We start from the raw sequence: 11,390 nt of genomic DNA, 5'->3' as shown, positions 1-11,390 counted from the left end.
CCATGAGTCTTCACAGCCAAGCCCCGATCCTGCCCTCACCTGACACCTGACACCTGACACCCACACGTGTGCACTAGCCCGAGACACGAGATTGAACTGATGCAAAGGCTGAAACTGTGCTCAACAACAACAACTTAACTTACACTGCACCCTTTACACGGGCAGTATCTTGGGGCACTTGACAGTTGGGGAGCCTGACGCCGAATTGGGGGGAAGGAGTGGGTGACCGCAAGCACCGTCGATGGGCAGTCAGGCAAATCCCTTTCCTTCTTCTAACTTCATCATAAGATGTAGAATAGGCAGCTTGGATGAAGAGAGACATTTTGATCTCATCCTTTCAGATCCACTGTGGATCTGGTGAGGATCTCTAAAGGAACACCTACTGTTCATTTTCAAATACATTTTCAGCTTTTAGTAACAACAACTTGCGCTTATATATCGCCCTCCACGCAGTGCAGCGTTTCAGAGCACTTAACACTGGCGGTGCCTGACTCCGAGCCAGGAGGGAGGTGTTGCTTGGGTGTGGGGGCGGGGGCGGAGGTGTATAAAAATCTCAACCACTTAATTGTGAGCTATGGAGGCCTGTAGGGTAGTGGTTAGAGCACTCGCTTCGCAAGCGACAGGAACCGGATTCAATTCCAGGGCAGGGCAAAGCCTTCGGCAAGTTTCCGTACTCCACGCTATGTAAGTACATGTTGTTGTTGTTGTCATCGTCATAGCTATTTGTGTGGGATGTCGCTGTGCACAAATTGGCTGCTGAGTTTGCCTTCAAAACACTGCCCTACATTTTACAATAAATCCTGTGAAGTGCTTTGAGATAACAACAACAACTTGAATTTATACAGCGTCCCAGAGATATCCTCCCAATGTGAAAGGAGAAACATCAAACGGAAGGATTAACATTATTGTGATACTTACTTAAGTTCAAAAGAGCTTTTGTTATCGGTCGCCTTCACCCTCTCTATTTAAGATCACTCGCTGCCTCCCACAATGCTCTTTCTGCTTCGGATCTTAGAGATTTTATTCATTTACTGGTTTCACCCACAAAGTAGTCAATCTGCTTGACAGTCTGTTCTTTGAAGCACTTCGAGGTGGTCTCAACGGAATGATAAGGCGCTATATCAAATGCAAGAATTATTAATATTATGATTATTATTATTATCATTATTGGCCGATAGCAGAGTCAACAGTCGCAGTGTGGAGGTTTCTGTTACCTCGTTGTTGAGCTCCGTGTGCTCAAACACAATATTCTGGCATCACAGCGGGACCTCGGTGACAAAAGGCCGTTCATTTGGCTTTGGATTCTAACACAAAAACTCTGCACCAAAGCTGCTCTGATCTTAAAGCTAACAAATGAGTTACACTCAGCAATCAGCGTTACTGTGCGGAAGGGGGAAATAAATTGCTTACTGAGCAACAGGTCACCTTACAGGACGCGAGATATCTGATATTATTTGTCAACTTGATCACTCGGACCTGTCAATCATTTGTGTTACAGCAGCATCTTGAGGGTGGACAGGACGCTGCTGTTAACTATGGTATATATTGACCTGCGCGCTCCGCACATTAGCCAGAGGGCAGGACGGCTGGAAGGTAGGACTATTGATAAAAATGTTGTTTTATCATATGTGTCTTTTGCCCATAAAATTCAGTCAACCCACTTCACAGTATATTCTGTGAAGCGCTTTGAGACGTCTCAATGAAGTGATAAGACGTTATATCAAAGCAGGGAGATGACCACTGCCGCACAAAATCTCTTGTCTCAGAGTAACTTGCTCACTGTCTGTCTGATCCCCGTGTTTTGTTCTGACAGATAACTCGTCATGAACTTCCTGCTGAGGGGCTGTTTTGTGGTGTTCGTTCTAGTTAAAGCTTCAACAGTCTCGATCAATCCAGAATTGGACAATGAGTGGCTGAGCTGGAAATCTTTTCACAAGAAGCTGTACCAGGAGGTAAGAGCAAAGCTTTTCACCAGAGAGGGTTAGGGCAATGTCTCATGTTTCACATTTTTTTCCAGACTCCAGTTATAGTTATTTACACTCATCCATCTTATTTCCTTGTGCTCTTTCTGAAAATGAAATTTTAAAACAAAATATTATCACGTCTTTGGGAGACTCTAACTCTGCCTTAACACCGAGGCTTAGCCCAAACCTGAGAAGCTCGTCTATTTTCAGCCACTCTCTCCTCTCCTCCCTCTCCTCTATTCTCCTCTTTTCCCCTTCTCTCCTCTCTCCTCTTCTCTGCTCTCTTCTCCCATGCAAATTGTCGGACTGGCTCATTTGGTAACACTCTTGCCTCTGGGTCAGAAAGTTGTGGGTTCAAGCCTCCACATCAGAAGTTTGAGACTCAAAATCTAAGCTGACGCTCCTGTGCAATGTTGACAAGAGTGTTGTTTTGTCAGAAATGCAGTCGTTTGGACGAGATTGGTGAATGTGGTTAGTCAGATGATCCGAAATGCTAAGCTATCCAGGTGGAAAATATTTCTCTCGATTGATGATTTCTATGCTAAAAGGAGTTGGAGTTTGACACGGGTGTAAATCCTACTTTTCAGAAAGATGCTGTGTTTAGAAGAAATGTGTGGGAGCAGAACCTGCAGTATATTGAGAAGCACAACACGGATTACTTCATGGGGAAACACACGTTTGCTGTGGGGATGAATCAGTTTGGAGACATGGTAGGTACCTGAAGTGTGAGAGTGTGAAAGGTGAACAGCGAATCTTTGAAACACTCCCATTGAATCGGGATGAAGATTGATTGTGGAGTCCTGTCGTGTAGTGGTTAGAGCACTCGCCTCGCAAGCGATCTTACTTCACTTCACATACTTCTGGTTACCTCGCGGTAAGTAGGAACCCAGTTGTTATTTGATTGGTGGATCGCTTTTGGGTGGTAATAATTCCTTGAAAAAGAATAATCACAATTTAGTCACTCGATCCACAACTGTTTGTGTGTATGGGATATTATCCCAAAAGATATCATGACCTGATGCTGTTCTCTTCCCTCACACCCACCGTGTGGCGATATTGTAACTAACAAATCTCAACATCACTTACCTTTCCAGACCGTTGAGGAGTTCAGTAACCTGTTGAATAGGCGAAACACAAGGCAATATAACAACAAAACATGCAACATATTTACAGCTGATGATAAGACTGACCTCCCTCAGAGTGTTGACTGGCGCCCTAAAGGCTACGTTACCGGAGTGAAGGACCAGGTGAAGGAGAATCACTTTTAGCGCCTACTAAACTATTGAATGCGGGGTCAAGAGGAAGGTCTTGAGATGGGCCTTGAAGGAGGAAAGAGAGGGGACGAGGTGGAGGGGTTCTGGGATGGAGTTCCAAAAGGTGGGGTCAGAAAAGCTGAAGGCTCGACCACCAATGGTGGGGCTGGCGGGGGTGGGGGAGATGGAGCAGGCCAGTGCCGGCCGAGCGGAAGGAAAAGAATGGTTAAGATATTCTGTGATAAGGCGCTGTAGCAAATGCAAGAATTGTTATTGTTATTAATTCGCTGTTGCTCCTCATTCACCAGAAAGCCTGTGGCTCATGTTGGGCATTCTGTACGACCGGGGTCCTGGAAGGTCAGTGGTTTAAGAAAACGGGGAAGTTGATCTCGCTTAGCGAGCAGTACCTGATGGACTGCAGCCAGAGTGTCGGGAATCACGGATGTAACGGTGGCTCCAGTATCCATTCCCTCCTCTTCATTAAAGAGAAAGGAATCAACTCGGAGGAATCCTACCCCTACACTGCCAAGGTAACTTACCCTCTCTTTAAACACCTTCCTTTTCTTCTCTTCAAAAGTGCCTACACCTCCCCTCTCGACTCTCTACCCCCTCCTCGCTCCCTTCCTTCCCTCCCCTCACCCTGACCATTTCCCCCCTGCTTGGGTCTCAACGCAACTGTACAACGCCTTGGGATGTCCTCCCAAAGTGAAAAGCGCTCTATAAATGCAATTTTGTTGTTGTTGTTTTGTCAATGACTGGGGCAATGACCTCAAAGTGCCAGCGTGGCTCAGTTGGTAGCGCTCTCGTCTCTGTGGCAGAAGGTTGTGGGTTCAATCCCCAGCTCAGGACTTGGAGACCCTATATGTCTATGCCGTCCTTCAGGTGAGACGTTAAACCAAGGTCCCATCTGCCTGTCCAGGTGGACGTTAAGCAACCTGTGACACTATTTGAAAAGAGAAGAGACTTTCTCTCCTGGTGTCCTCGCCAATAATCGCTCGAATAAAATTAGTCACTCGCTCCATGGCTGTTTGTGGGACATCGCTCTGCGCAAGTTGCATCTAAAATTTTATTTAAAATCTAGCGAGTTGTTACGATCTGGAATGCATTGCCTGACAGGATGGTGGAAGCGCATTGTATAATAACTTTCAAAATGGAATTGGATATATACTTGAAAAGGTAACATTTGCAGGGCTATGGGGAAAGAGTGGAAGAGTGGGACTGTTTGGATAACTCTTTCCAGAAGCCGGCACAGGCATGATGGTGCTCTGAGATTCTATGATTCTATAAATTGGCTGCTATATCACCCACATTTACACAGCCACTGAGACATCTTGAAAATGATGTGCTGTTGAGATGTTAAGGCGCTGTATTAAATGCAAGGATTATTATTATGATATTATATTATACTAGCTATACCCATTGCAGCTTTCTTTGGAACCGAAGGATCCAATACGGAATGTAGATTGACACACAGACAGACATTTCATCTTTATCTATACTCCTGTGGGAGGACTCCTTTTGGGAGGACTCAGTGGGAGGACTCGGCGCTTTAAAAATGTAATTGGATTGTTGTTGCCTCGGCTTAACGTCGTCTGTGTTCTTTATTTTGTTCCCGCCACTTGGCTATGTGCGTACTCTGTGACACAAGATGTCACAGCACCACTTTGACTCATCGGCCACCAGGTGTAACTGCAGCGGAAAATGCAAAACTGAAAATTACTCATGATCGATTGATATATACGAAAACAAATATGCCCATGTCACTCCCAGCCGCAAGACCTTTTCCAATGAGGTATAAATCTTTCAAAGAGCTTCCAAATTAATCCCACTCCCCAGCTCTCTCCCCATAGCCCTGCAAACTTGTCCTCCAAATATCTATCTACGTCTCTCTTGAAAGTTGTTATCGTATCGGCTTCCACCGCCCGTTCAGGCAATGCATTCCAGATCCCAACAACTCGCTGGGTGAAAAAATGATATTGGACTTTTTTCATGTGACTCGAGGCTTCGGTGTCTCTAAGGGCTGTACTTACGTTGCAGAACGGAGTTTGTACCAGTAAGGAGAACGAGAGCGTGGCCACATGTCAGGGGGTGAAGATGATCAGGAAGAACTCGGAGAGGGACTTAGCCGCTGCGGTGGCCACTGTCGGCCCAATAGCTGTCGGCTTTGACGCAGGTCGTGCGTCATTCATGTTCTACAAATCAGGTGAGAAGTCAGAGTTACGCAGAGCCTTGTGCTCTCGTTTATCAGCTAAATACCTTCCTCGATCCTGTAAGGTAGTGGATCCATATTGGATTGAGCACTTGCCTTGCAAGCGGGAGAACCCGGTTCGATTCCTGAGCAGGGCGAAACCTTGGCCAAGTTTCCTCACTCCGCACGTCTCTGTTCATCTAGAAGTAAATAGGAACCCATTTATTAGTCGATTGGTGGATCGCTTTCTGGGGAGTAACAATACCTTAAAAAAATTTTTGTTACTGAATCCACGGCTGTTTGTGGGACACTGCTGTGTGCAATTGGCTATGATGTTCGCCCACAAAATATACACTTTACAGTATATTATGTGAAGTGCTTCAACTTGTCTCAACGATGTGATAAGACATTATATCAAAAGTAAGGATTATTATTGTTATCTGCGTCTCTTAGCATCAGAAGACACACATCAAGTTTCCCTGCAAAATCTCCCCCAAGAACCATAGAATACCTCAAATTACACCTAAGGAACACCTTAAGATCACAAATTTGATGTAAATTCTTCAAATGCGCCTTAGAGATTGTGGAACAAAGAGCTCGCGAATTGTAATAATGTCATAAGAGGGCTGAATGGGCTCCTTCTGCTCTACAATTCTTTAATACTTCTGCTGTTTACAGGCATTTATTATGATGAGGCGTGTAGCAAGACTGTAATGGACCACGGGTTACTGGTGTTGGATATGGGACTGAAGCAGGAGAACCATATTGGATTGTTAAAAACAGGTACGTCTCACAACAACAACAACAAGTTGCATTTATATAGCGCCTCTCAAGCAGTGTAGTGTTTCACCATGAGGCAACCAGGGCATTTTAAACTACAGTCCTATTTGCTTCCCAACACCGCCAAATATTGGTAAGAGTTCAGCTATTATGCACAATTTTCTTTTAACCAAATGCAAAGCGTAGAAAAGGTTAGCACCAGTGACATACAGTGCTTTGACCTCTAAGCTCTGGGCTCCTCTCTTAACCCACTTAATAATAATAATAATAATCGTTGATATAGCGCTTTTCACGTCTTCTAGACGTCTCAAAGCGCTTCACAGAATAGACTAAAGTGAATTGACTATATATTTGTGGGCGAAATGCGGCAGCCAATTGCGCACAGCAGCGTCCCACAAACAGTCATGGTTTGAAGTGACCAATTTATAATTGTTTTATTTTCTTGAGGGATTATTATCAGGCGTGTGGAGTAAGGAAAGGTTTCACTCTGCTGGGAATCGAACCCAGGTCTCTCACTTGCAAAGGTACCCAAGAGCATACAGCGGTCATGCTTTGTTGATGTGTGATGTGAAAGCTTGACAGTCTTTCAAATGAATGACAGGAATTGGTTTAGATGAGCGTGAGATTGAATGGGCCAAAGGAACTTTCTTTTTCTGAACCAACTCATGCGAACTTACATTACGTGTTGATTTCTTTCCAGTTTTGCCTAAAGATGGAGACAACAACAACTTGAATTTATATTGTGCCCTTCACTAGGGGTAACTTCTGCCGGTGCTTATCACTCTGAGGATATGCTTCACATTATCTCTGCATTGTAATGGTCTTAAAATTGGAGCTCAGCCGGTTAGGAGTGAGATCAGAAGAGATTTCTTCCCATGGAGGCTTGTGAAACTGTGGAACCCAGGAGGTCAGAGATGCAGAATGCATTGGTCAAAAGATCGACAGATACTTGGGAACTAAGTAGGAGTGTTAACACATGTGGAGAAAAGCAGAGAGATGAGATTACCAAATCTGCTATGATCCAATAAAATGGTGAAACAGGCCAGATGGACTGAATGGCCTCCTCCTCTCCCTAAATCCCTCCTGCCCCGCTCTCGTCCACCTCTTAATCTCAGAGCAGCACACAAGCTTTTTTGGTGTGACTTTATGACCTTAAGTGATGTTAACCGTAATTTCTATCTCTTTCTTCCTTTAGTTGGGGAGTCAAATGGGGCAACAGTGGATACTTCCACACGGCAAAGGACAAGGGCAATAACTGCGGCATTGCCAGTTACGCACATTATCCTGTGGTGTAAATGTGGACCAACTGGAACTGTAGTGACTCCACTTTAAGAAATCCAAACTCTTCTAAGATTGTAGGCATCTTCAGCTGCCTTCAGTCACCATGTCCCAGTGTCGTTTAAGAAGGCTCCGCCAACAAACCTTTGAGAAAGAATTTCATATTATCGGAAATCGTTAAATGCTTTTCCCGGACTAAATCAACAACAACAACGTGCATTGATATAGCAAACTTCACCCGGGGCAGCATCTTGGAGCGCTTAAAAATCGGTTGCTTAAAAATATTTCTTTATGCATGTGCTACTGAAGTGACTCTGGTATTCTGCATTTTATGCAAAAGTCAAAGTATTAACGTTCTGTTTTGGTGTCTCTGTTGCTCATTCATATATGGACTCAGAAGTACAGAGCTGTGTAATAAAGAGAGACGGCAATCTGACCTGACCTCCTGGTTTGATTTTAACCTGCCCCAGAGGCTGTAGATGCAGAAACAATTGGGATGTTCAAAAGGAAGATTGATAGGTTCTTGGGAAGTAAGGGCGTTAAAAGTATACAATCCACAAAATACAGAGTCCATAAAATACTTTAGAGTGTATTCTGTGAAGCACTTTGAGACGTCTCAACAACATGATAAGCCGTTATATCAAATACAAGGATTATTATTAAAGTGAAGTCAGTGAAGAAGGAAGTTCTGACGGTCAATGTCAGTTATCTCCAATACAGAAATGGTCAGACTTGTTCACCAAATATCTCAACTTTCTTATCCTGAATGTTCCGGATCCTTAATAGAACTGTCCACCTTTCCCTGCCTTTTGGAGTCCTGTAGCTCAGTGGTTGAGCACTCGCTTTGCAAGCTAGAGACCTGAGTTCAATTCCAGGCAGGGCGAAACCTTGGGCAAGTTTCCTTACTCCACACGCCTAATAATAATCCCTCCAAAAACCAAAAAACAATAATAAATTGGTCATTTTCAATCCACGACTGTTTGTGGGACATTGCTGTGCGCAATTGGCTGCCGCGTTCGCCCACAAATATACAGTCAATTCACTTTACAGTGTGTTCTGTGAAGCGCTTTGGGACGTCCTCCCGACGTGAAAAGCGCTATATCAAATGCAAGGATTATTATTATTATTATTATTTTGAGCTCCTCGACCTTGTTCCCTCCTCTCCCCACCTTCCCAAGAAATCAAATCAAAGCTTCCAAAAGAATCTAATGGGGAGAAATTCCATTTGGGTCTAGATTTACTCTATGTAGTATTTTAGAGTCTCAACATTTGGCAAACTGTTGAATTGAAACTTCATGTTGATGCCAGTTTTTAAGACTTTACCAATTCCAGGACACTGTAAATATCCAGGTGGAATTTCAATCCGAAGGTTTGGAGACTACAGAAACTCAGAGATCCATATTGGACTGGAAAGCCTCACATCAGGACTCGTAGTCCAGCTGTCACTCCAAATAAAATTGATCATTCACATCATGGCTGTTTGTTGGACATTGCTGTGCGCAAATTGGTTGCTGCGTTTGCCTACAAAATACACAGTCACCGCAGCTCACGGTAAATCCTGTGAAGTGCTTGAGACAGGCTCTCAATGTGATAAGGTGCTGTATTAAAGGATGATTATGAGGTGCGATATCAAGTATAAAGGTTATTACATTTCACAGATACTCCAATTGGTCTGATGTTCTTCATGTTCACTCCTCACACTCTCCCTCTGTCTCTCTGTTCAAAGACTTTAGAAAATAATTGTAGAAGGAAATGGGCTGCATTAGTGCTGGACGGTAAAGTGTAATGAGGTCCACACTTAGCCTGAGAGCAAGGACTTCGCCCAAGTGCCTATTTGCACCCATGAGTCTTCACAGCGAAGCCCCGATCCTGCCCTCACCTGACACCTGACACCCACACGTGTGCACTAGCCCGAGACACGAGATTGAGCTGATGCAAAGGCTGAAACTGTGCTCAACAACAATAACTTACACTTACACTGCACCCTTTACACGGGCAGCATCTTGGGGCACTTGACAGTTGGGGAGCCTGACGCCGAACTGGGGGGAGGGAGTGGGTGACCGCAAGCACCGTCGATGGGCAGTCAGGCAAATCCCTCTCCTTCTTCTAACTTCATCATAAGATGTAGAATAGGCAGATTGGATGAAGGGAGACATTTTGATCTCATCCTTTCAGACCCACTGTGGATTTGGTGAGGATCTCCAAAGGAATACCTACTGTACCAATATCTGCCACCAGGGGGCGCCATTGTTTGGGGTAACAATACACTTTCCGATTTTAACAACAACAACTTGCACTTATATAACAGCTGCAGCGTCTCAGAGCGCTTAACAGTGGCGAAGCCTGACTCCAAGCCGGGGGAAGGTGTTGGGGTGGTAGGGGAGGGGGATCGTCAGGGGCGGAGGTGGCCGTAAATGCAATCGACGAAGGGCTGCGACTTGAAAAGGGGAGAGAGGGGTCAAGATGGAGGGATTGAGGGAGAGCATTCCAGAGTTTCGGGGTGTAGTGGCTGAAAGTGCAACCTCCGATGGTGGGGCGGGGGGTTCGATGGATGGAGAGGAGGCTGGTGCCAGTCGAGCGGAGGTGCCGGGTGGTGGATTGGGGAGTGAGTAGGTCGGAGAGTGAGGGAGATGCCAGGGAGTGAAGGGATTTGAACAGGAGTGTGAGGATCTAGGAGTCGATCCATTCGGTGATGGCGAGCCAGTGGAGCCTGGGCCAGAACTGGTGAGGTGTGGATACGGAGTTTGGTCCGGGTCAGTATGCAGGCGACATCTGAATGAGATGGATTAACACCCGATGGTAACATTGTAGAACTGCAGGAAATTTAAATTAACAGAGCTACACAATTTAGTCACCTCACCATGACATTTACCATGAGATACAATGGAAAATATAACATGGAAATATCTCTTTGTCTGCTTAGCCTCGTGCACAAGGCACTGATCGTGCAAAGAAAAGAGGAAGGTGTATAAAAATCTCGGCCACTTAATTGTAAACTATGGAGTCCTGTAGGGTAATAATAATAATAATAATAATAATAATCCTTGCATTTGCTATAGCATTTTTCACGTCGGGAGGACGTCCCAAAGCGCTGCACAGAACACACTGTAAAGTGAATTGACTGTATATTTGTGGGCGAACGCGGCAGCCAATTGCGCACGGAATGTCCCACAGACAGTCGTGGATTGAAAATGACCAATACTATTATTGTTTTTGGTTTTGGAGGGATTATTATTAGGCTCTGTGTGGAGTAAGGAAACTTGCCCAAGGTTTCGCCCTCTGCCTGGAATTGAACTCAGGTCTCTCGCTTGCAAAGCGAGTGAATCTAACCACTGAGCTACAGGACTCCACGGTAGTGGTTAGAGCACTCGCCTCGCAAGCGACAGGAACCGGATTCAATTCCTGGGCAGGGCAAAGCCTTCGGCAAGTTTCCTTACTCCACCCTATATAAGTGCATGTTGTTGTTGTTGTTGTTATTGTCATTCATTTCATGGTTATTTTGTGTGGGATGTCGCTGTGCACAAATTGGCTGCTGAGTTTGCCTTAAAACACTGCACTACATTTTACAATAAATCCTGTGAAGTGCTTTGAGATAACAACAACAACAACTTGAATTTATACAGCGTCCCTCACACAGGGTAGCGTCCCAGAGATATCCTCCCAATGTGAAAGGAGAAACATCAAATGCAAGGATTAACATTATTGTGATATTTACGTCAGTTCTTTTGCTGTCGGTCACCTTCGCCCTCACTATTTTAGATCATTCACTGCCTCTTTGTGCTTCGGATCTTAGAGATTTTAATCATTTACTGGTTTCTCCCACAAAATACACATCAAACTGCTCGTCAGTCTATTCCTTGGAGCGCTTTGAGGTGTCTCAATGATGTGATGAGGCGCTGTATCAAATGTGAGGATTATTATTATTAT

The 11,390-nt window shown here is 44.7% G+C and overlaps 1 pseudogene; it reads left to right on the top strand.

Moving 5' to 3' along the window:
* Positions 1–3,133: 3,133 nt before the first annotated feature.
* On the top strand, positions 3,134–7,480 carry LOC103183579 (annotated as a pseudogene).
* Positions 7,481–11,390: the final 3,910 nt, after the last annotated feature.

Source organism: Callorhinchus milii, unplaced genomic scaffold, assembly GCF_018977255.1.
Source record: "Callorhinchus milii isolate IMCB2004 unplaced genomic scaffold, IMCB_Cmil_1.0 Scaffold21, whole genome shotgun sequence".
In the NCBI taxonomy this organism is placed as follows: domain Eukaryota; kingdom Metazoa; phylum Chordata; class Chondrichthyes; order Chimaeriformes; family Callorhinchidae; genus Callorhinchus; species Callorhinchus milii.
Note: the sequence above shows the minus strand (reverse complement) of the source record. Positions and strands in the feature narration are given on the sequence as shown.